This window comes from Anser cygnoides, chromosome 3, assembly GCF_040182565.1.
Source record: "Anser cygnoides isolate HZ-2024a breed goose chromosome 3, Taihu_goose_T2T_genome, whole genome shotgun sequence".
Lineage (NCBI taxonomy): Eukaryota > Metazoa > Chordata > Aves > Anseriformes > Anatidae > Anser > Anser cygnoides.
Window position 1 is genome coordinate 94,893,316 of NC_089875.1, and position 25,765 is coordinate 94,919,080.

Here is a 25,765-nt window from a genome sequence, read left to right on the forward strand (position 1 = left end):
CATTTTTCCATGTTTTCAGAAGACTTTGATTATCCTCGCTTTATGTCTGAATCACTGATATTGAGAAGTCAAGTGCTTAAGAGGTCTAAACCTTTTAGTCTTTTCTTGTTTGTTATGGACTTGTTCTGTGTCACTTGATAATTTATCTTTTTTTTTTTTTTTTTTTTTCCCACATGATTTGAAAGTGGCAGGATTTGAGGATAAATTTGATGTGGAACAACATACGTAGATAAACAGGTATGTATGTAAACTCAAATGATTTTTATGTAAATTAAAGCCCATAATGAAATATACAGTATTCTTAAAGAGTTAGTGAAGGTAAGATAACTCTTTCTTTTCCATTTTCAAGTCTGAGTCATTGTTTAGGAGAGGGAAATGGTGTCACTGCTTCAAAAATCCAAGTCTGAACCACCTGCTTTCATATATGTACAAGCAGAATAAATACATGCTAATACATATATACATACATGCATACATAGCTGGCACCAGTTCCTTTAGTCCCAATCAGTTCAAGTAATCTCAGTGAAGCTAGGCACAAATTTATAATATTTTTTTTTATCTTCATAGTGTAAATGAAAAGTTAAGAAAACATGTTGCAAAGTGTCCTCAGATTCATTCTCAGCTTCTCTTGAAAACTAAAGAGATGCCTCCAAAGTGCCCTAAAACTTGGGTTTAGGAATTGACCTTTCAGAATTATTTTTGTCTGTCCTGCCTACCTAGCTTTCATGGTATTTTGTAAATCTGATGGCAGGTGTTAGGAGTTACAAATATTATTACAATTACTACAATCATTAGCTGATTCAGATGCTGAATGGAAAAATATATAGGAGAAACAGTTTTTAGATAAAATTATGACAAACTGAAACAGGTGGGATCTCTGGAGGAAGCTTTGGAAAAGTACAGTCTGGTATCAAGTCAGGCATGCAACAGAGTGAGTCAAGCGTTTACAGTGAATATGTAGACTACAATGCAGAATGTAAGGTATGATCTGTAAGCACTGCTATCCCTCACTTTATTTAAAAAAAAAAAAAAGTAATTTTTGTCTTTTGGGAATTCTGATGAAGCATTTTGAAGGATACAATAGAACATTCTTGTTCTGCTGCTTGAATTGTTAAACATTAACTCTGTGCTGACTGCAATGCAAACTGCCCTTTATATATTTCATAGGAAAACTGAAAACATACTGCCATTAGTGATATAACATGGGAGCCACAATGCAGTACACGGTTAATTGAAGTTTAACTTTGGTTACTTTTAGGCTGTAATGTTCAAAAGCTGTTCTTCTATGTGAAGTGTATGGAATAGTAGTGTGTTTGGATCTCAACAGCTTGCTAAGTGTATTTAACACCTACACATGTGTTTGAATGCTATCCTAAAACCCGTAATTTGTAGCACCTTTGTTATGGATAAACTTGCAGCAGCACAACAGAAGAAATGAAAAAAACGACATGATTTTTATCTCATAGGAACTCCAGTGAATAAAACAAGTTAAGTCTATATCCTGCTCATAAGGCAGTGCTTAGAATGGTGATTGTGATTTCATGTACATTTTTGTACATGGGATTCTGTTTCAGATTGGGCTTTGAGGTACTTATAGCATACCTGTTATATTTGGAACACCCATTTATTCTGATCTCAGGATTCATGTAAAGTTTTATGTTCTCTTTATATTTTTGATCTTTAAACTTATGAAAGCATGAGCAGTATTCTAAACTTTACTGTGCTTTATTACACCAGCGATTCAATTTATTCTTTTGCATGATTTTCTCCTGCATACAGTTTGTCTCTAATTTATCACTGGGATAAAGGACTTTTATTTTGTAAAATTGATTTGCTATGGTGAATTTCTCTTGCTGCTATTTTAATCTTTGTTGATCTGGATTTATAGTGACCTCTCTTAGAGAAATTGTTTTGTATAACATCCCCCCACTTTTTTTTTCCCTTAGGTTTTAAATGATTGCTTCAGCTGCATCCCTGATTTTCTTCCTGTCTAGTTTTCATCTTTGGGACTATTTTTGTTTTACACTAGTGAGGCTGTTGTTTTCCTGGTTGTTTGGCCGTCACAATGTCCAGACTCGGTCTTTATGGTTATGCTCTTTTTTAAAATGCTGTTTCTAAAAATCTGCCTGCTAGAACAGCATGCAAATAAAAGGACAGTTCAAGTTTTCTTTGTGGTGATGTGCAAAATTTACCACAGCATCTGTTTATGTTTTTTCCATATTGGCTTTTACCATAGTACTGGAGTGAATATATAGTCATGTCTTTTTTTTTTATCAGCTCTAAGCTACTGGATACTACAAGTGCCACTCAATCAAATTCTAATTAAAAGGTCAGGCTGTAGCTTTCCTTGAACAATATTTATGTAAATATAACACTTTCTTATCAAATAATTCTATTCCTTAACCAAGAGCCACAACTGCAAACATAAACCCAGTGGCAAAACAAAGTAGAAAACATGTTCATGCTAAGCCCTTTCACATCTCCAGATTTAACATCACAAATATATTCATATGGCTGATTTTAGCTGGTGGTAGTTAAAAATAAAATTAAGTGTATTGACATGTAGCACAGACAGAAATTTCCAACCTTCCTCAAGGTCAAGTGATACTGAAACAATCTGGTTGGTAAAAATGTCTCAGAGGTGAAACAGGACAAGAAATAAGCAGTAAACTGTTATCTGTTATGTTTCTCATTTATCTGATTTTATAGCCTTTAGGCAAAAATCTGGAAGTGGACACTTTCTCCAGTAGCTTATTTTTCATTCTGGTCATTAACTGAAATATTAAGCAGTTTATAAACAGAGCTCTGTGCTCAGTTAGTGCAACAACGCATCAGCAAGCAGGCTGCAAAGCAAGGGTGGGCAGTGTCTCTGAAATGGTTTCAGTTTGTACAGGAGTTAGCAAATTGCCCTGCAAAGTGAGGCTTACAGCGAGAAAACAGGCTGTATAAAAGCAAACTACAGTCAACAATGATAAATAACAATTACAAGGGGAAACAATCGTGGGAGTCATAAGTCCTTTTCTGTTCAAGGGCTGAAGAACTTGCCATTAACTGCATTAAAATGCTGCTGCAGCAAAATTCAGTTTTAAATCAGCAGAAACACACAAACATTATAATTGTAAGTAAGGTTGAGAAAACAATCATTAAAGTGTTTGTAAGTACCAGAATGAAAGGTGCTTTTGCAATCTTAGGTACAAGACATCCAAGTCCCTATATATTAACATATAGAAACACATATTCAAAACATTGCCTAATACATTACAGATGACCATGCACACTATTTAAATTCTTCTCTGAATAGGCAATCATTACCTTTCTCACAGATTTTACTATGAAATGTATTGCTTGCATCTGAAATCACCACAAATATTCATTAATTTATTTTCCCAATGCCCATGTGAAATAATAGTGCATTCTATCCCTATCTTATTTGTAGGAAGCTGAAGTATAGTGAGGTTAAGGTCAAAAGGATCCATTAATTTCATGTGTCTGAAAAGGCCGAGACTACATTTTTCAAGTAAAGTAGTATTTTTAGCAATTCATATGTCTAGAGCAGAGGTCCTTCCGACAACTGTTACAGTCTGAGTGCATAGCACTTGAAAAATCAGACTGTGTGGTTGCAGTTTTTACTTCTTGTAACAGAATCTGTCTAAGGCAGAGCAGCTGGGGACAGCCACGACAGGAAAAAAAAAATCCACAGTCTGTGTATCATCTTAGTCATTCACTTTATGGAGATGGTGCAGGAACAGCCTACTCATCGCTACAAACCTTGTAAAGCTTTAATGTGTTCAATGGGTATGGAATTTTTAGGGATTTTGGCTGGTCTCTCTCACAGGTCCCTATGGGCATATGTGAGTTTTTGAAGGCTTGTGATGTAGCTATTATGGATGGAATTTCACAGTGAAAGGTCTATCCTTGAAATGTCCACATCCTGCTTAAATTCAAAACCATGGTACAAAGTATGGAGAAGGGGAAGACAGAGGGCAAGTGAGATAGGATGCTATCTCACTCTTGCAAATATTGCAAATAAAAGGTCATAGTTTGTTTTTTTTTTATATATATATATATATATGTAGAAAACAATCTGTTTTTCCTTACTCTCTTCTCAGAAAAAACTAAATTGTTATGGCTAACATTTTCTAAAAGTTTCCAGGCTGGAAAGGCCAGCTTAAACACTTATTGTTGGAAAAGTTTAAAATAACTGATCCAAGTATTGGATTGGGAAAGTATTGGCTATAGTTATGTCAGCCACCTGCCCTTCTAGTAATTCTGAGGGGCTCATTCTGCTCTACATTACAGCAATACAAGTTCACAAAAATTTCATTTTTGTAAATGAAATGACATCAGTGCAAAAATGATATCAAATAATCAAAATAATGTCAAATAAAAATGACTTGAAATAATGTCTTTGGTTAAAAAACATGCAATGCCTAATGGAAATGTAGTTGATATTGAGCAGCTAAAAATGAGATAAAGAAATAGGGCTTTTTTACCTCATTAACTATTTAACAAGTATTTCTAGGTCCAGTTGCTTTTCCAGACACCTTCTGGCCATTTTTCTAGGACCTCAGTGTCAGCAATGTATCAAAATGAAAGTTTATTTTCCAATTTGCCTTCAATTCTCTGCATCAGAAATCCCAGATAAGCAATAATTTACATCAAATCTTTTTTATTTTGCCAAACCAGATCAATCCCTCAGCTAACACACACAGACAAATGCATAATTTCTGTATATGCTTTAGAATGAAATCCACTGTTGTTCATAAAAAAACAATCACGTTCCAATGGACCAGCTATCTCTTGCACTTTTATTGTGTAAATCAGGAGTTATTTCAGTGTCATAAAAGAAAATACATGACTTTTAACCTGGGTCAAATGGGACAAGTGAACTGTTTTTAATGAAATTACATGGAATTAACACTATTAGGGAAGTTTCTGTTCTGTTTTCAAAAGTAAGTCAGAGGAGAATATGATAGTGTATGTCAATAAAGAGAATGAAAGAATAGTCATGAATTTGGACTCAAAAAAAATGTACAAATTATAATAAACATCTTTTTTTCTTTCCTTTAGTACACTGAAGTAGGAAGTTAAATGTCTGTGAATTTCTTGTGTCTCTAGGCAAATTCCGTTGTCCAGAAAAATTATGACAATGAAGAATTGTACTCAGGACTATGACTTTTGCCTTACTACTGCTGTAGCAAAAAAAACCAGCAAGACTATGATGATTCTTATCCTGTTTATGTTGACTTTATTTTCTTCCTAACTGGAAATTAAAAGTATCAGATGGTATCTTGGACTTTGCATGTATCTGGAGCTAATCCAAACCTTTCATGCACATACATTGCAGTCTTTTTTCATCATAGCAGCAGCTGGCTTTCCTTCCCTATACCCTGTATTTGAGTTGTGACTTGTTTATTAGTTCCTGAAAGGAAATCCAGTCTGTTTTCATTGCTAATAACCTCTTCAAGTTTAATGCAAACCTTTTTTTTTTCTTTTTTTTTCTTTTTTTTTTTCTGAAATCATATCACTTTCATAATAAGAGAAGTACACAGAAAATATATTACATTCTTGTGAAATTAGTTATTTCAGGAATTGATATAAAATATTAGGCTTATTGTGAAATGTTTGGCATTATAGGTACTATTGGCATTATAGTCATTACTGGCTTCCATCAAGGTTTCTTTGAACTCTAAGGAGAGTTGTGTGGAGCTAGCTTCTTTTTCTGAAAGAACATAGCAGAATGAGAAGCCTTAGTTCCCCTTTTGCCTCACCCGTAATTCATCTGGACACAGTTTTATTTTTTTGAAATAGCAGTCACTTCATGAAGTAATATTGATAATTAGGTGAAATCTCTAAATTTTGAGAAGTTGTATATGCTAATATATGTAAAATGTGTACTATTTGTAAAAATAAATACGTAAAGTCGTATGATTTTAAATTTCATTTGTTTTGCCAAATATAAGTTTTACAGTATGACCACAACATGTATTTCCTTAAACTTGTGTTATTCGCATGTGGATTACTAGTCTATGTTTTGAAGAAAATAATCATCTTAATTTCAAGGGAGGGTTATCTGAATAGAAATTCAGAAAAAAAAAAAAAACATAGAAAAACTGTCTTCCCTGCCATTGTTTTCAAGAGGATCTTAACAGACTACAATCTTAAGTCTTTTAATTAAGTCTTTTAATATTTTTTTAATTAATGATGATCTTAAGTAATTGTGACTTTCTATAATAATAACTAAAATATATTTGTAATCTTAATTTTTATCACAAATCTAAATGAAAGAAACAAAATGCTTTAGAACTTTTCATTTTTTTTTCCTTCAGGAAAGAAACATGTATTTAAATAACATAACACATTTCAAATAGATTATTTCTTTATAGCTACTGTCGAAAAATATTTGCAAATATTACCATTATTTTGTTATGTTCTCTAGGTATTAGGTGTAAGTTTTGTGTATTTTCCTTTGCTAGCCATGAATTCCACAACTAGGAATGGCCCAACCATATTGACTATTAGCAAAATATCTATCCCTAATGTAAATAATGTAAAATATCCATCCCTAACTTTATATCCTTTTGTGGGAAGACTTAGTATGAAGCAACCATCCTGAGTTGGTATCAAGCATCCCAGAATGCAGGCAGGAATAAGATAATTTTTTTTTCTTTGATTTCCTTTCTGAAGCTGGTGAACAGGCAAATAACTGGGTTAAAACACTAGTCTTTTTTCCCCTGGTTTATTTTTAACCCAGATCAACTTCAATATCTGTCACACCCATGGCCACACAAATAAATGAACCAACAGAACAATGGGGGCAGCACAAACAGAAATGAATAGCTGGGGTGGAGAGAAATTGTTGTTTTAAAACCAAACTAACATCAGAAAAAATGGTTGTGAAACTGACTTTAAAATTGTGACATACGTTATACAGGAGTTACTAATCTTTTCTTATTGAGTATGGTGTGAAATCTTCACTTAAGTGGTCAGCCTAGTTAGGCTTAGTCCCTTTATGGTAAATATTCTGTTTTTAAAGTTCTAACCAACATGAGAGTGTGAAGTCAAGATTATGCAACAACAGAATACCTCCTAGGCTATCATTAATTTGGTGTTCCTCCAGACGTAGAAGAGAGCTGCTCCCCCTTTCACGTGGTTGAAACTCTGTTTTCATGAACTTTGCTTTTGCTCTTCATACGATGTTTAGTAAAACAGAGGGAGAGAATAGCGGGGAGGAGAAGAAAACTGAGACATAACTGCCCCCCACCAGACTCTCTAGCAATATTAGATTTATGTACTTCTTAGTGAGAAGTACATGCTTAGCCTTATTGTTCACGTCCTTCCTTTCCCTTATAGATGGTTTATCCCAACAGCAAGCGCCAGTATGAACACATATTCTACTTCAATAATATATAAAATATTAATTTATTTCCATCCTATTAGCAGACTCAAATATCAGGGTTTCTGCCTCAGTGCAGTTCTAAGGGCACAAAAAGAGAAACCTTGCATTTTCATTGAAGTAAATATGCATTTTGAATACAGGAGATCTAAATCAGCCTCTGAGAAAAAATGAAAGTGAAAAAAACTCATTTTCTATTGCATTTGTTTCATATTAATATTTAACCAATTTCCTTTAGAAGTGGAAAAACAGGAGAAGTATTGCTAGTTATTTAGTTGAACAGCTGTAAGAGAAGAGCGTTAATATTCATATTAGTTTTCTACGTAATTACAAGAAATATGTTGAAATATTCAGGTTTGGCATAGCCGGTATATTTCTTGGATGTGTATATTTTTGTTATGTTTTCACAGAATTTAATATTAAAATGGATCTGTGACAGGGTTCACTGGTTACTTCTAGTGGTGACACAGCTTTAGTTCTTGAAACTCAGAGTTGTTTCGACAATTTCATTTGGAATAAAATAAATCACTTGTTCTCCTTTTTATCAAAATGAAAATAATTTTGAAAGCAGTTGGAGAATGGAACTGTTTTCCAGATAATTTTAATAATTAACTTTCTTTCCAGTATTGTTGTCAAGTATCATAGCTACTGCTGTTCATCTTTATTAAAGGAAGCATGGCTGGCAACTCCATTTCTGGTACATTCCCTGAGATGCAGTTTAATAACTGATATGTGTCAAATGTCAGCTCTGCTGTTCCTCCTGGGATTCCCCCAGCAAGAGAATACATATTCTGTCTGTGCTATACAGGCATTTTCTAAAGCTATCCTCTGACTTGCTTGCCCAAGACACACAGAGGATTCAGAAAAACAAAGAAGTTTGTGTGTGTGTGTGTGTGTGTTTGTTGTTTCGTTTTCCAAATTACTGCATAAGCAGTTTTAAATATATGGCGCTTTCATCATCACAAGTCAGGGAAAGGAGAAAATATCATTAAATCAGCTGTTTCATAAAAATCTCCCTTACTGACCAGAAAAAGGGGTGCTGTTCTTGTATAGCAGCCATTAATGAGACAAAGCATAGTGCAGAAGGAGAGGTACAGCTTGTAGAGGCACTTTCTCCTCTATGTCCCTGTACCCAAATATATTCTGGTTCCTTTCTGAATTATACATTGTTGATTGGTTATGCAGCTTCAATTAACTTTCTGACGAGTAGTTATTCCAAACATGCTAACAAGGTGGTTTTTTTTTTTATTTTTTTTTTGTTGATTTGATCATTTTCTTTTAGAAGTAAAAAATAGAGCTAAAACATAAAGCTGGGATGGGGAAAGAGGACAAGAAGAGGGCAGGAAGACAAGAGAAACAAGACATTTTAAACCTATAAAATAAGGGGTCAAGTAAAAAAAAAGGGGGCTGGGATACAACAAGAAAAAATGAGAGGAGATCGAAACTGTTTGTCCTGAACTCATTCTGTCTGTAAGAGATAGCAAATACTATATTCAGAAATCTGGATACAGTTGATCTACTGACTTGTCAGTCACATGAGATTTCAGGATGCTGGTTCCAAAGTCTGATCTACACCACTGTAGAAGTTACTGAACAAGGAATGGGGAAATGGGAGGTTTGCTAGGGAGTACACTATCTGAAGTAGGTTAAATGAGGTAATGAAATGGAATGGAAAAAAAGGAAGGGAGAAACTAAAGAGGGCGGAAAAAAGAAAAAAGGAAGAGAAATAGAACTGTGTTATAATTATTTTTATTATTTTAGCATAGACCTTTATGCTTGCTATTTTCTTGTGATGAATTTTTTTGCTAAGTGATTAGTTGGTGCCCCTATATGACAAGTGCTTGGTGCTCTGATGAGGTAATGAAAAGTGATTGTTTTACCTGGGATTCTGGCACCATGAGCAGCTGCCATCTGTGAATATTTCATGGCATAACTTGCTTGAAGTACCTTCCTCCTGGTTTGAAAAATTATAGTGAGCACAGACGAACATTTTCAAGCTTGAATGCTCACTTAAGTCCTAAAACTAGAAATGAACCTGAAATAAATAACCAGGGGAAGTCTGTGTTGGTGGAGCTGACACTTCTGAGTAGCTTTTTTCAGACAAGATGCTTCTTTCACTGTGTAGAAGGATTTTAAGGATTTATACTTGAAAATGTTGGCTTTGTTCCACAGTATATTTCTGTGCCACGTATAAATTTTCCACCCCATTATTTTGCATAGTCTACCTGTTTAAACTAAACATTTTCTTGTAGGTCCTGAATATAATGTGGTATCCTAAAAAGCTATATGACTACTGTTGCTGTCAGGGCCTTGCTTGCCTTTTTTTTTTTTATATATTTTTTTTTGCATGCATATCCCTGCAATACCTGCAAGTTTTTTTTCCATTATCATAGAATCACAGAATGGGTTGGGGAAGGGACCTTAAAGACCATCTAGTTCCAACCCTCCTTCCACTAGATCAAGTTATCCAGAGGCTCATCCAACCTGGCCTTGAACACCTCCAGGGATGGGGCATCCATGGCTTCTCTGGGCAGACATCTAATACCAAAAGGTACTAATGCAAAGGCGTTTCACTTAGGCAGTGCTAGCTCCTTTTACTCTGTGATTTTCTGCCACTGAGTTGTGTCTGTCACTTGGTACTTGGGGACCTATGCTGAAACCTCTGTCCTGACAGGATTGCCATACCAGACATCTTCCCATCTATCTTCTCTTGGATGGAGAAAGGATGCTGTCATACTATTTCTGATGAACAATGGAGACTTTTACAGTCTATGTAGTCATGGATATACACATTAACTCCAAAAAATAGGGTAGATGGGGTGCCTGCTTGGTTCATGTGAAAAGCAAAAAGCAAATATTCACATTTTCATTTTAATATGTCAGGATCTGGAGGACACTTCTCCCTTTATGTGAAAACACTTTAATCAACAGAATATAGAGGAGAGAAAAAATCATTGAAATAGTTTCATTTTTATAAAGTAATTAAATAGGAAAGTCAGTCTTAGATTTCTATTTCAGTGTCTTTTATATTTTGCAACAACTTCGAAAAGTAAGACTTTCAGCTGTACTATTGAATAGAACACTGAAAACCTATATAAACAGAGAATAAGATATATAATATTTTAAAAATAACATTTTTCAAAAAATGTAGTAGGCAGCTATTAAAAATTAACAGATATTAATGTTTCAAAACAAAAGACAAATCACTACAGCCTTTATGCTAAGGACAACCTATCCTGAGGATAATTTATTTACTGATTTTTGTCATTTTTGGTAGAATTACCTGGCAATGGGATATCCTCAATCTGTTACCAGAGACAGGCAAGAATAGAGAAGTTTCGTATTCTGCTACTCGTCTTGCATTTTCTGTAGACATTTTTTATGTCCTACCTGTTCTGAAAAACATTAAAAATAAATGATGGGACTTTAAAATTTGTCTATATACTACATCACTGCCAGGATACATGTGGGCTAGTTGAAGGCTATCCATATCCCTGCCAGAGCTCATTTTCCTTGCGCTTAGACATATGCCTTTTGGATGTAAACCAGAAAAATTAAATGTACCAAAACCACATGGGAGTATTCAGAACTATAAAGCTATAATCAGCAAAGAAGTCATGTTCAGCTCAGTCAAAGGTGTGTGGGTGGACTGCTCATGCCAGTTTTCTTCTCCCTACTGACCATAAAGCCCTCTGTAAAACTCTGTATGTTTCAGCCCCAGTTAAGGGGATGGAGGACAAGGGGTACCTGCCTGGGACAAGGTATTCCCATGTAATTTCTTTTCTTGCACTGTCTGTGTGGTATTCTTCCCTCTGCTTCACAACACCACCACTGTGAGGGAACAAAGCAGATGCGTGTTCATGGAGCTCTGGAAAATTACCCAAATCAGAGTGAGCATAAACACAACCCAAATGAAATTTTGAAGGGTGTTTGTGAATAAGAGCAGAAGGAACAATCAGGATTTCATTTAAAAATCAACACCGTGGTGATATTTAAGATGAATAAAAAGTATCTTAAAAGCAACACTGTGAAACCTACAATAATTTTTAAAATTTGTTGTCATGCTGAAGTATGTGAGATTCTGGATTATACATGAAGAGTATACAAACAAAAACAAACAAAAGTTAAGAGATTGCACAGATCTCAACAGACAGCAAAGAACTGTTAATAAAACCCCAAAATCTTGATTTCTACGTGTGTTCTAACAAATGTGTAGTCAAAGTGAGCTTACAAGCAAGAGTAATGTAAAAGAAGAGCCAGAATTAATTTGATTCTTCAGTATTTTATTGGGAGTATTTCATTCAGCACGGAAACTACCAGCAGCCAAATGCAGGGGAAATTTAGTTTGTCTTTAGATATGAATGTTGCTATGTGACTCAACAAGAGATTTCAGATACCATTGTTGTCAGGACTTCCAAGAACAAGAGTTTATTCTCACTGTAAAAAGAAAAGTGCAATTTGATCTGTTAGAATAGAAGTATCTGCAAAAATTTTTCCATGCTGTGTTATCTGTAAATAACAGAAAAATTATGGTAGCTAAACAGTAAATAATTGTTCCAGACTGAATTTCATGTCACATATTCTGTTCCTTGTTAACCTTTCAGGAAACATTAACCCAGAATATGGTATTCAAACAACTAGAGAAGTTATGACAATTTTTAACTGTACGTAACAGTTCTACTCTGCAAAATGAAACTCAAAGAATTAGATAATTTAATGCTGTTATTTGAACAGTGAGACAAAATACAGATAGGTCACTGTTAAAATGTTGTTGACCATGACATTCATAAAGATACTATTGCAGAAATGTGATTTAGAGGCATATCCAGAGAAAGACCAATGGCATCTAGAGCAAGACACATACAAAGTCAGAACACAGGAAAGTGATTCCTGGTTAGACATTGAGAACCTTAAATTTTGAATTTTATACTTAGATGCACACAGGCATGCCTGTTATAATAATAATAGGTAGCTATTGTTATAGTTGATGGAAGTCTTATCAACACAGTTAATGGAGTCTAAAGAGGAGTTCAGTTCACCTTGGAGCAGATATTATGGCTATGACCTCACTAGCAAATAAAACAATTCCACAGTTTTGATACCTGTAACACTTAAATTTAGGTGTTTTAATGTCATACTCAATGCAGCTCAGAAAGCCTTCATGGGGTAGCTGTAAATGTTTCATTTCAGCAGGTCCTTCTGCCTGTTTCCTTGGTGCTCAGAGTTTTTGCTTCTGCTCTGCCCCAGTTTAAGCATCTCAGTGCTTTGCTTCCACTTTTGCCACTAGATTCCCAAACCTACCCAGAAAAGCTCTTAAAACTTCAGAGCAGTTTCATGCTCTAAATGTGCTCCAAACATGAGTGTAACTCCATGTAGAGATCTGAGATCATTCAAGTTCAGTCAGAGCTTCACAACTCTAGCTTTGCATTTTAAAACAGCTAATAGAAGAGATAATAGTCACGATATGCATTCTTGTGTTTTGTGTAATGGTTAGAGTATTCTTTGAGGATATGGGAAATTTGGTTTCCAGTCCTTTTTCTGGTGCCTTATTTCAAAATCAGATTTTCTGTGGGCCAGTATGGGTTGATATTGTTGAATGGGTCTTATTATGCAGAACTGAGTTGGAGCTACCTATCAAGAAAGACTGTAGTCAGGACTATGACTCTGTTGCATCATGGTCAAGGCGCTCACAGAAGGAACAGACTTCTTAAACAATGTCCTTTGCTCAAGTGATTATGTTTTATTTTAACTGGTCTCTCACTGGGGACAATTTACAACCAATTCAATATGACCTTCCCTTTTCTCCTCAACTTTGTGAGAAAGTGATATAACAAAATTCAGTGTGAGGACTTACAGAAACTCATTTTAAACAAAATTGCTTCCAGTCATCCCTAAGCTTTCACTCATACCCACATACTCACAAGCACAGAGATGTGTATGCCACCTGGTCTGGAAAGAATGATCTGTATGTGTTATGTGAGTAACGAATAATATTGGTTGTTGAGTCCTCGCTATGTCTCTTGGCTTCCTCTTTACTGGTGATGAAAAATGGGTTTTTGGGCTGGTCTTCAATATCCTTTAGAAACCAAAAAAATCTTTTAAGGTGGTTCTTCTATTTCAGAATTTAATTTCACTCTCCATGAATCTTAGGTAATGTGCTGCCCATTGTATTATTTTCCCATTTGAGGTATCTTCATCATTACAATCTGTTTTCCTTTTAGGATAAGAGGAAAAAGAATGATGCATATGATATCATGCATCTTTACTGCCATTCTCATTTTATCAGACCACAGACCCTCTGGTCTTTACAAAAACACATTCATCAGTGTTTGCCAGTTGGATTGCTGTTGGTTTTGTCCTAAGTTATCAATACAGGCTGTTTAGCTCCTGCTTGTGATGCTTTTGGACACAAACATTTCTGTATATCCTTCAATGATACCAATCTTCGTATTTCTGCTACAACTCTGTACTGTTGGAGAAATCGTGAAGATAAAGAAAATTAACCTTTCTTTCACTTCACATGTATAGCCAAGCAATTTTAATATGTTGAACTTACTAACAACCACTTTTCTCAGTTGTAGTATTGCCTATTTCTTACAAAAAACTTAGCCTCACTAGGCAGGAAGGGATTTTGGGATAGCATTTACAATTAATGGAAAGAGTCTAGTAAATAAAAATGTAAAAATACAAAGCAATCTAAAAAAATATAGTAAATCTACTTCTCATTAGGTAAATGAAACACTGACTAAGGCATATCCATTACTGAAAGCTCTTAATGACAGAATAGACAAATTTCATCAACAGTCACAAAGCTGATCTTGCACTGCAGCAGAGAGAAAGGCTGAAAATGACCTCCTAACATCCACTGCAGGCCTGCTTCCTATTGGTTTTTAGTATCATGAACATGTCACAGTTTTAGGATGCTGAAATTCCCGTAGCTTCAGGAAGCTATTACATATATATATGGAAACGTGTGTCTGTACATATATGTACATATACACAGTTTATTAGCCAGTGAAAAAACCCTCAAACTGTTGTAGTAAAAGAGATGCAAAGCACAAACTCTCTTTTCATACTTTTAGATAAGTAGTCCCAACAAAATGAACAATTAAGACAAAGTGTTCATTTTTTTATCTGGTGGAATTTTAAAATTAATTTATAACACTTGCAGGCTTGAGGACATAGGGTTTATTTGATTTTAGACCTAGCTAAGAAGTCTAATGATAAGCAACTAAGTCATATCTGTGCAGAACCAGATAATCTGGTAGAACAGATAACAATTCAACATGTACTTGCAAGGTCAGGTCATGAATGGTCACTGCCTGCATTAGAAAGATCATACATTATGTGTTTATGACCACTTCTCTTGTGTATTTTATGTGATATTTTGGGTTGTCTTGTGTCTAGCCTTTCCTCTACTTTCCACAAGATTGTCATATGCAGTGCTTTTCTATCTGCTTTTTGCTTCAGAGCTTGGCGGCTGCCCCTGGAAGCAGCTGTACTGGAAGCTGACTCTGCCAGATATAGCCACAACTTGTATCTATCTCCCCACCTGGGCAGGAGTGACAACACAAGTAGTGTGCTGGAAGGAGTCTTGCAGATGATATTTCTGGGACCTGCTAACTTCATCACCACCTGTGCTGGTCCACTCCACTCAATTTCCATGTCAGTAAAATAAATAAAGAGATAAATAAATCATCCAGACTCATAAATCTGCACTCAGGGCATCAAATTTGAGAATACTGCATGACTCTTTGGAACAGAGCTGTGATATAACACAAGGGATGTAGGTTAAAGGCATCAGCAGAAGTGCATACTGAAGTATACAGAAGTATATACTTTCATTGGACCAGTCCTATGTCACTGAACTTGTGTGGTTTGGCTGATCTAGTTGTGCCTAGACAAAGAGCTCATTTTGAAAGGAACTGCTCTAGGTGGATGTATCAAAATCTCAAATGCATCAATTTGCAGCTATGTCTCACTCTATTTACCAGCTAATCAGAATTTATGATTACATTTATTATAGTTAATTGATTACCAATTCATCAAAATGTATAGTGCAGTCCTGCCTCGGCAGTGACGTATTTCAAGTCTCAAAAATTCTTACAAGACACGTTGCCAATAGATTGTGATTGCAAACACCTCAGTGTTGATAACCTAACAGGAAAAAATGAGAGGAAAGGTGGTTGCATTACCCTTTTGCCTCTGAATTGTGAAAGAAACACGGTTCCAAAGAGTTTGAATGAGGAAATATCACATGGTGAAGGCAATAAAGCATAACACAAGAACAAATAGAAAAGCTTTCATGATATTTGAAGGATTAAACCGTTTATTTGTGTGCCTCTGAAGGTGTATAAGACACAGTAGAATTGAAATAGACTGACAAACCAGTTCATTTCAGAGCAAAAGGGAAGATTCAAGGCAGGAACATGATAAAAAGTGATGTGTTCATACCCTTAGACAGAGAAAAACAAATAGGATGCAAACAAATCATTTCCAATTTCATAGCTTTATCAACATTCCAAAAATTTGAAGAAGAGAACTTATCCCTTCCTTTTGCAGATGCACTTCATGTCTAAATCGCAACTAAAACCAAAACCAGAAAAAGAAATGAATTAGACAAATATGATGAAAACGTTTGGGAGCATGCTGATTTTTCCACTTTGGGCTAAGTTAACAGTTATCTCATTTAAGGGCAGAAATGGACATCTGGAGTGAAAAAAAAAAAAGTGAGAAAACCTCTCAAGGTTCCAGCTAAATCAGAGTGCTCTTCAGTTTGGTTGCAGCATTGTCAGGTGGCACATGAGTGAATCTACACCTGAGCAATCTATCAAAGCGTAAACACTACAGATGATGAACTTCACTTTGAAAGAGTGAATTAAAACGTTATTATTTCTCATTTATTTGTTTGCTTTTGTAGTGAGAAAGCTGTAATTTAAAAAGAATTAATTTACGTTCTGTCTGATTGTGTAGCAGGGGCATTAAATTTAAATATCATTAGGCTAGAATTTGCCCTGCTGAACTGGTAAACACAGTAATTTACAGACAATTAGCTGCTCGCTGATGTCTTTCAGATGCTGATCACTGTGAAATGTGTCCCCCGTGCCATGCCTGCGCAAGCAATTCCTGCCATCCTCCCACTGTAGTCTATTCATCGGGACCTCAGATTTGACAGGCTTATTTCAGCAGTAAGTAAAGACTTGGCATTGTTGGCAGAGGTACAACTATCTGGTGCCGGAATTACAATGATGTTTTGAGTTAATCTGACTAAAGCAAACTGGCAGAAACCGTGTAGTCATGTCTCACACCAGCTAGAATTTTGCAGCTATCAATACACTGTCTATTCCCAATATTTCTAGCACCTAAAACATATTAAATTATTAGAAAACAGGATTATTTGTTCTGTTCTCGTCGAACTTCATGGTTATGGTTTTGTCAGTGTTGTAACCATTCAGACTTGTTCGACCACTTTCCTTGGCAGGCATTTAAAACCAATTGCTTCTCAGTATCTGGTTTATAATCCGTACTATCTGAAACACTAGTGATTGTGCAGAGCATGATATGCCTCATAGTCCACATGTCCAGTAATCTGCCTGGCTTCCAAGCGACATTGTTTAATAGCACTGATGAAAAACAGGAATATTCCACAAAATAATTATTATGGCATTCAAATTCCTCATAGCAGTCAATGAGGAAATATATGCAAAACAAGCAGAGAAATGAAAAAGTGCTGCACAGATTAAAAAAATGATCAGCATGAAATGTCAATAATATTGTCTTTTCTGAACTAATAATTAGTTTTCAACAATTTCTTAATCCTCCACTACCTTTGAGGTGTATTACATAAACTAAAGCATTAGTAATAAAGATGTGAAATGATCTCTGCTTCTGTTTTGTCCTTTGCCTGCTTACCCCACCAACTTCCCTTGACTATTAACAGTACAGTGCCTCCTTACCCATTAGGAAAACACATAATAAATGAATGGGCCAAACTCCAGCTCAGCCTCATCTCTGGAAGTAGCAAAGTCAATTTACACTGGCTCCATCAATTCTCTCTACAGTAACACCTGTCTTGTCACATGCTGTTCTCCAGACTGAAGATCTTCTATGGACTCTGAAAGGAGGAACGAGCTCTGAATTTTTCATTTCCCAGACTACTTAAAATTTGTCCAGAACCACAATCCTAAAAAATGGCACGTGCAGTGAATAAGCCTGGACAGTATCATTTATTTTCAGAAAATTACTCTGCAATTACATTACTAAGAATTTACAGAAACACATTGTAAGACCTTGCACAGAGTTGCAAACATTATGCTGTACCCAATCAATCTACCTTGCTAACAAAGAAGGCTTCAGTATATTGAAAAAAGGTTGTTTTCATTTGGAGTTTTAATTGTGAATGTATTTTTATGATACAACATCTCATCTCTGGGACTTACCCCATTAACCCCATCATATAAGAATAAAACAGCTGTCAAGAGCTTCCACTCGTTACCAAACCTGGGACAGCATCAAACCAGCAATATCATCATGATCTTGCAACCACTATCTAACCACTGATACAAAGTCCAAACATGACTTTTATTTTAAAATATGCTTACTCCAGAATAGCTGTAAAGATCATATTTCCAACAAGAATCTGGTTGAATCCTGCTGTCAAAACATAAGAGCAACTTTGCTGGATCAGAACAAACATCTATTCAAGCTCTGATAATCATAGAATCACAGAATGGTTTTGGGTTGGAAGGGACCTTAAAGATCATCTTGTTCCAACCCTCCTGCCATGGGCAGGAACACCTCCCACTAGACCAGGTTGCCCAAAGCCCCATCCAGCCTGGCCTTGAACACTTCCAGGGATGGGGCATTCACGGCTTCTCTGAGCAACCTGTGCCAGTGCCTCACCAGCCCCATAGGAAAAAATTTCTTCCTAATATCTAGTCTAAACCCACCTTCTTTCAGTTTAAAGCCGTTACCTCTTGACCTATCACTACAGGCCTGAGTAAAAAGTCTCTCCACAAAGTATCACCAGCAGGTGAAGATAGGTGATCCTTCCCCTCTACTCAACTTTGGTGAAGCTGTCTGTGGGGTGTTCAGCGACCTGCAGTACAAGAGAGACCTAGACAAACTGGAATGAGTCTAACGTAGGGCCACCTAGTTGCTGAAGGGACTGGAGCACCCCTCCTATGAAGAGAGGTTGAGGGAGTTGGAGCTGTTCAGCCTGGAGAAGAGGAAGGTGATGGAGAAGAAGATGGATCTTATCAGTGTCCATAAGTATCTGAAGGGAGGGTTCAAAGAGGCTGAAGCCAGGCGCTTTTCAGTGGTGCCCAGTGTCAGGACAAGAGGCATCAGGCACAAACTTTGGGAAAGATGACAAAACAAGGTGAACACAGAATGATTTTTTCCCTGGTAATACCTTTATAGCTTTCAGTAATCTGAGACTCAGGGACTTTCAGAACAGAGATCTTCCACGAATTCTTACATAAATTTTGTCTAATTGCTTTTTGGGCCCATTTATACTCTTGGCATCCACAACATCCTATGGCAATGAGTGCTACAATGTGATTATGTGTCACAAGAAAAATACTTCCTTCTATTTGTTTTAAAGCTGTTGCCTGGTAATTTCATTTTTTTCTGCACTGTTTTTATGTTGTGGGAAAGAGTGAATAGTTATTCCCTACTCACCCTTTCAATGTGTATCACATATCCTGCATATTTCTCTCCAATTTCTCCATATTTATCTCTTTTCCATACTGAAGATTAATAGTTTATTTAATCCTCAAATGAAAACATTCCAAATCCACATGATATATATATATTTTTAACCCATTTTACTGTATTCTTTTTGGGTAGAATCAGAGTGTCTTATTTCCATTTGATTCTTTACTGTTTTCATAATCCTGTTCTATTTTCTGTTGTGATCTCCTGAACATTGAAAAAAATGTTTTCACAGAATTACAGAATTGTAGGGGTTGGAAAGGACCTCAGGAGATCATCGGGTCCAACCACCCTGCCAGAGCAGGTTCCCTAGAGCAGGTTGCCCAGGTAGGCGTCCAGACAGGCCTTGAATATCTCCAGGGAAGGAGACTTCACAGCCTCCCTGGGCAGCCTGTTCCAGTGCTCCGTCACCCTCACTGTGAAGAAGTTCTTTTGCATGTTGGTGCAGAACTTCCTGTGCCCAATTTTGTGGCCATTGCCCCTTGTCCTGTCCCCACAAACCACTGAAAAGAGGTTGGCCAAATCCCTCTGTCTCCCACACTTAAGATATTTGTAAACATTGGTAAGATCCCCTCTCAGTCTTCTCTTCTCAAGGCTGAACAGACCCAGGTCTCTCAGTCTTTTCCTCATAGGGAAGATGCTCCAGGCCCTGTACCATCTTTGTGGCCCTCTGCTGGACTCTTTCCAGGAGATCCCTGTCTTTTTTGTACTGGGAAAGAGAGAACTTACTATAAATTACTAACTATAACTTACTATAAATTACTAACTTACTTATAGTAAGTTCAGAGAACTTACTATAAATTTTACTTCCAGTACTGCCTTCCTGATGGTCATTTAATATTTAATCTTATGTTCCACAAATTATAGTTTATTTCCATTCACGTTGTATGGAAACGTATGTATGGATTTGCATTCATGAAGGATGAATTTTATTTACCATTCTATCAAACGTGTATGCTGTACCATAAGACTATTCTGCTACTTTTTCTTGTCAGCTCCTGTGCTGACTATTGTAATTAATTTTGTACTATTTGGAGATTTTTTTTGTCGCACTATTTACCTCTTCACAAGTTCACTTAGGAAAATTTTTATACTATATATAAAATATCACATATATACATGACGTATATGTTATATATATAATAATGTCACATGCTTAAACACTTATACCTGAGAGACTTAATGTTCAATTCTTTTAAAAGAGCTTTGTCAAAGAATATTTTCAAAAGCTTCTTGAAAATCTAAATTTAACTAATTCAAGAAAGAGTTTTAAATATTAATTCCTTAAGGTAATTATTGCTTATGAGTTTGATGATAGGATAGAAATAATTTACAGTTTTCAATTAGGGGTTAGGATTTAGCCATGTTTATGATGCAAAAATGTCTAGAATTGACACCTATCGGTGTCTAATCCACCATGAAGAAAAGCTCAGGGGAGCAGCAGAAAGTTGCTTTTTGATTCTCTCCAGTTTTCAGTTTACCACTTTTCTTTGTTTCCAGTGGAGGACAGTGGGCTAAGTAATATTCCAAACCCTGTGCTGGTGATGGACACAGGAGGAAAAAAGCTGGAAGCTTTAGTTTTTAAAATCAGGATTTCAGGTAGCTGGTATGTAGATATCCACAGTAGCTACCAATCTAGAAGACTTGGATATCACTGTAGCCAGAGATATAAATCATGTTGTGTTCCACTGCCGGTCTTCACTAATACGGTTGTGCAGACAAAAATAGCTTCCTATGATTGGATAGCTTTGTCAAAAGATACCCTACAGAAGAGCTCAACAAACTGGTGGGAAGCTAGTCTGGAATGAGAATCTTCCATGGGAAGAAAAATAGGAAAATTTTACTGTTTTCATCTTTTATTATTTTTGGGAAACCATGACTACTTTTTATGTATTTTATAGTCTTGGCCCCACAAGGTATTGTTTCCCCAGCAGAGACATTTTGTTATTCTGTAGCTCTCTTCTGGCCTCTTTTTTGCTCCTTAAGCATATAAGCTAGACATACTACTATACTGTGTTAATGGTGATCCATATGGGATCACGGGATAAAGAAGCAGCAGAGATGTCACAAAATGTAAATGTACGTAGTCTTAACTTCAGGGAATAGGAGCCAAGTGTATCTCAGCTTCAATGTGTGAAACTTGACAAGTCAAGGAATACCTAAATTTAATCAGAGACAGATACAATTCTTGCCAAACCTTCTAGTATTTCTCTCTGCAGTTTTGCTGGCTTGTAGCCATTCTTAATTGGAAACAAGACAGAATTTAATCTCTGAACAATATACAAAATTCACTATGACCTACCTTTCAAGTCATCATGGAAACTGAATTTTCTTTGTCTGGGAAAAGATTTTAGAATATGGCCCATGGTGTCTGTCAAATATCAGTTGATTATGAATAGAAATCTTCATGCTTGGGTAAAAAACCCAAACTCAAGATGGGGAATGAGAACATGAGATTGCTTCATAAGGGATTACAATTTAGAAGAATTTTAAATATCTGTAACTGTTATGTTCTTAAAGGTGTAGTCCACTAAATATACACAAATAAAAAATGTGGGTTTCAGGTGGCTGAAAATTTGACATGACCTGTAGAAGAAAATACATCTGAATAGAAATACGTAATAAATCTGCACTACTTCTTAATCTACTGTTCCAACATAAAAGAAACATAAACAAGTCCAGATATTTTATCCTTCATTAACAATATTGAACCCCTGGAGCCTCACTATATTTGTGTTTTGCCTCCTGGACTTCAGTTATGCACCTAAACTTGGACATATTTATTATACACATGTGATTCGAGATCTTTTTATGCAAGATAGAAATTCATTATAGGAATAGAGCAGAATTGTTGACTTCAAGTCAACAGTGAATTTTGAGATTAGAATAAGAAAATAAAAGTTCATTTGGTACATCATTTGCTTCCCACCCCCCATCTTTTTCTGTTACCGTAGTAATCCTCATTTATCTAAATATATTTAATATTCAGATATTTCACAAATAATGGCAACAAAAAATTCATCAGCTAAAGTGCTTTCTTTGACTCTGTATTCCGTATTTTTCTAGTTTCCGTGTTTGGTAACCAGAAAATTACCTTTAGGATTTCTTATTAGTTTGCTACTCATCCAATATTTGAGGTAATTCCTAATTCTGCCCATTCCTACTTCTGAAAGTGGTTCTGGGATATACATGCAGAACCTTCTTTTTCATATCAGTATAGATGAGAGCCTGTAGAGTTTACAGTCACAAGGTATTGTTTCAGCTGCTTGGTTGGAACATAGGCTTACTTACAAAGTACCCACTACTTCATAGCGAGAGGGGATATTTTATGCTTTCACTAAACTTGAATTGAACCAGAATTCATAGTAAAAGTTATTAAACTTTCAGGATTCACAGCTTTTTGGTTTTTTTTTTTTTTAATCAGTAGTCCTTTGAGTATTTGTGAAGAACAATACAGCCTCATGAAAAACTAAAGAATCTATGTTATTAAACACCACATGTACATATGAATCTTCCTGAAATGAGGGTAAAGAAATTAAAAAAAAAAAAAGAGGCTAAAGAAGCACTAGAAAACAACACAATTTGCTCGAAGTGTTTGCTTCATGGTGTATCAAATGCAGATTGCTGAGCTCTTGTGTAAAATGTGTCATTTAGAATACCATCTCATCTTCCTATTAGAAGCAATTATTGGTTCTTGCAGCTACCCCTTGTATTATTTGCACTTGGATTATAAAGTAGGGTTATTTCTTTGTGAAAATCTAGACCAAGAAATAGTAATTTGGTTTCATTTCTTGACTTTCAGTGCCATTTCTGAAAGGATTAGCTCATATAAAAGAACTCAGCCATGAAATGTTCTTCCCTTGAGACAACCCATTCTCATTTAAGTCCACAGCCATGTACCACAGAGTTGTGTTTGCCTCTCATTTAGCACAGCCTGACAGGCTGACTTCAACAGCCTTTGTATAGGCAGGATGTAGGTATGCATACTGTGTTCAGAAGCAAAACAGAATAGAATAGAATAAAACAAAACAAAACAAAACAAAACAAAAACCAACCTTGATTCTCATCAGGGAACAATTTTGGAGACCTGTAAGAAATCATTTGTATTTTTCACTCTGAAAAGCACACAGAATCCCCAAAGTTTATACAGAGGAGTACTTTCTAACCCAATTACATGTCCAAGTAGCTTGGCAAATCTCTATCCGCAGTAATTTGAATCTAAAACTGAGTAACTTTTGCCCTTGTTCTGGTTACTGGTATTTCTGGAGTACACAAGCTAGCTTTTGGGTTTCCTGGTTCCCTTAATGTCATCTGATATCCATGATTGTGCTGGCCTTGACTGTAGAGCTACTCCTTTTATTTACTCACGGGACTCTTGTCCATTCCCAAGTTTTAAACTGTATTCGATCCTCCTGCTGCCAAAAGTAACTATAACAGAGACTGAGGTTTTTAGGGCCCAGCATCATAAGATTAGCTTTTGTCTGGGATTTTCCTTTTCCTGTGAGGAATGATGCAGTAAACTCCCTTACTGTCTGTCCTTCAACCAGATACAGCTGATGTGGGTATATCAGACCTATTTACCTTGTGGATGATGTGTGGGAGTAATGCCTACACATATGGAACACAAGAGCATAAAGTAAGTAGAAGTGCCAAAAAAAATAGTCATAATTATTTCTTATTTCAGGACATTTATTATTAATACTACCCTATAAGTTGTTAAAAGACTGGTGCTCTTTAGACATAGAAAAGTTGTGCTTATCACAGAAAAATAAAGTTTCTATCTATTCTGCTGCAGCCCACTCTCAGTCAAGTGTGGACAGTGGCATGAACAACAAGTCATTCTGCTCATGTCCTTTGTGGAAATAAAGCATTTGGAGAAGAAGAGAAGACCATTTTACTGGGCTGTGAATACAAAACACAAGAGAGACCTTCACCCTGTAGCACTGTAATTAGGGCACACACCTGGAGAACAGGACCCTGGATTTTGAAAAGTTTCTGTACTGGCTGTTGATATTAGAGCATCATAGATATAATATATAAACCCCTATGGAGAAGTACCAGTGTTTAGAACTCTACTCCTTTGTTTACCCAGGAAAGTACTTTTGCCTACTTTGTCGTGTTTCCTCTTGCTTTTTATTGTATGGCCAAATGACTTTTATGTTCTCTGTAGAATGAAATTTCCAGCAAAAATACTGAACCGTGCCATTTTTATTCAATTAATCTCTTCTCTGTTGTGTAAGGTAGTCAAAAGTTATGTGTGCTTAAATTTCCTCAGCAGCACAGAGTGCTGAGGTTGCATATCCACCTTGCTAAAGGAGATGTGATATCAAACTGATGTTCATGTTTAAAGTTTAAAGGGCAGATCTGTGTCCTCAACCTTTGTGTTCTAAATAAGCACAGTGCTCACTGACAAATTCTTCAAGGTGTAGCTTTGAAAACAAAGCCTTCACAGGTGAGTCTGCCTTTAATCTCCAGGGGGTAGGGGAACTTAACTACACGGCTGGGAGAGGCACCAAATCTCCAAAACAGAAACCAGCCTTGCCCCAACCCATCCCCCCGCCGCCTTTTATTTTTGTGATTCTTCTTGGCTGGCTTCTGAAAACATCTTTTTAACATTTTGGGGGGAATGTCATAGTCTATATTCCCACTTCTTTCTATAGTCTATTTGCAAAATTAGGGTATCTAGCAGAAGTTTCTGTGGTGACCAGATACTTAAGCTACACATTATATTTTATATTTATATTTAATTAGTTTTATTTTATATTTAGTATTAATTAAATACTTTAAATACTGTTTATATTTAAGAAAGTATTTCCTTACATGTTAGTTATTTATTGACTAATATATATTTTGCCTCCAAAATTCACAGATATGTAGACTTAAGAGAGACTTTCTCAACCAGAGACACCATTGTTCCTAGCTCATCTCAGAAGAGCAGAATATCTGCCATACATATCCTGTTCTGTGGCTGCTTGTCTTCAGAAATAACAGACCTGTATGTATTTCCCATTATTATAAGGCAATGCTTTAGCCAGTAAGCAGAGGTGACTTTGGGTAAAGCTAGGTCAGATCCTAGGATAATTAAGAAAATCGTATCTGTTTTAAATTCCGTGACAGGAATTGTGTTTACGAGAAAATATTTGATGACAAAGAAATAAAACAATAATTATGTGGGTTGAATTTTATGCTGAGCTGAAGCAGTGTTCCAGATGTATTAGTGGAGATAAACAGCCAAAGGGGATTTCTGATAATTAGGTGTTATTTCCAACTGAAGAATTAAAACAAAATTGTGCAGATGTATTTTGCTGCCTTCTGTTAATATGCACTCTAACTTCCTTCATCTTTTCCATTTTCTTCTACTACTTATTATATTTATGGGAGTACATTGAGCTAAGCTTATTGTGGCCAGAAACTTGTACTGGGGTAGAAACTGGGGTTTATACTTGTACAGCACTTGCAACATAGAGCTTAACTGAAACAACTATAAGGCATAAATAATAATAGTTATTATTAATGTTACATAGCAAGATAAGAAATCGTGTCTGATGATGCAACATATCTATGTTTCATCTCTCTTTGTAGCTAACAATCATAAGTCTAAAGGGAAATTTTTGCTGGAATTGCAAAATATAAAACAGCTCTGCAGAGAGCAAC

At 35.9% G+C, this 25,765-nt stretch overlaps 1 long non-coding RNA gene across 3 annotated transcripts; it reads left to right on the plus strand.

The window, feature by feature from the left end:
- LOC106030406 (uncharacterized) lies at window positions 1–25,512 on the plus strand. Of its 3 annotated transcripts, none has more exons than XR_010830530.1 (4): window positions 6–83; window positions 186–237; window positions 16,471–16,584; window positions 24,981–25,512. It is a non-coding gene; the product is annotated as an uncharacterized lncRNA (long non-coding RNA). The 3 variants fall into 3 exon arrangements; XR_010830529.1 differs by lacking the exon at window positions 24,981–25,512 and adding an exon at window positions 17,458–17,596; XR_001203715.3 differs by lacking the exons at window positions 16,471–16,584; window positions 24,981–25,512 and adding an exon at window positions 1,947–2,033 and having other exon boundaries at window positions 1–83.
- The last annotated feature ends 253 nt before the right edge of the window (window positions 25,513–25,765 follow it).